The sequence below is a fragment of the Corvus brachyrhynchos genome, unplaced genomic scaffold (assembly GCF_000691975.1).
Source record: "Corvus brachyrhynchos isolate BGI_N302 unplaced genomic scaffold, ASM69197v1 scaffold303, whole genome shotgun sequence".
Classification (NCBI taxonomy): Eukaryota; Metazoa; Chordata; class Aves; order Passeriformes; family Corvidae; genus Corvus; species Corvus brachyrhynchos.
In genome coordinates, this window is record NW_008237429.1 from 126045 (window position 1) to 126572 (window position 528).

Below are 528 nucleotides of genomic sequence, written 5' to 3' on the forward strand. Positions count from 1 at the left end.
GGGGGTGGGTTTATATTTTATTTCATTTTATCCCCCCCTTTTTCCTTCCCTCCCCTCACACGGCAGAGGTGACAACAGGGACCCGTCCCTGAGGGATTTGGGATTCCTGGGACACCCCAGGGTGGCTCTGAGACCTCCTGGCCCAGCTGAGGCCGTGGATCCAGTGGGATTTGGGATCCAGTGGGATTTGGGGTCCTGGGGGTGAGGCCGGAGCTGAGGTGGCTCTGGGTGGTTTGAGGTCAGGCCGGGTCCCTTTGGATGGCGACTTCTTCAGGAGAGCTGGGATGGGGCTGGGATTGAACTGGGATGGGGCTGGGATTGAACTGGGATGGAGCTGGTACTGAACTGGGATGGGGCTGGGATGGGGCTGGGATTGAACTGGGATGGGGCTGGGATGGGAGCTGGGATGGGAGCAGGGATGGGAGCTGGGATGGGGCTGGTACTGAACTGGGATGGAGCTGGGATGGACCTGGTACTGAACTGGGATGGAGCTGGGATTAAACTGGGATGGGGCTGGGAGGGGGCGGG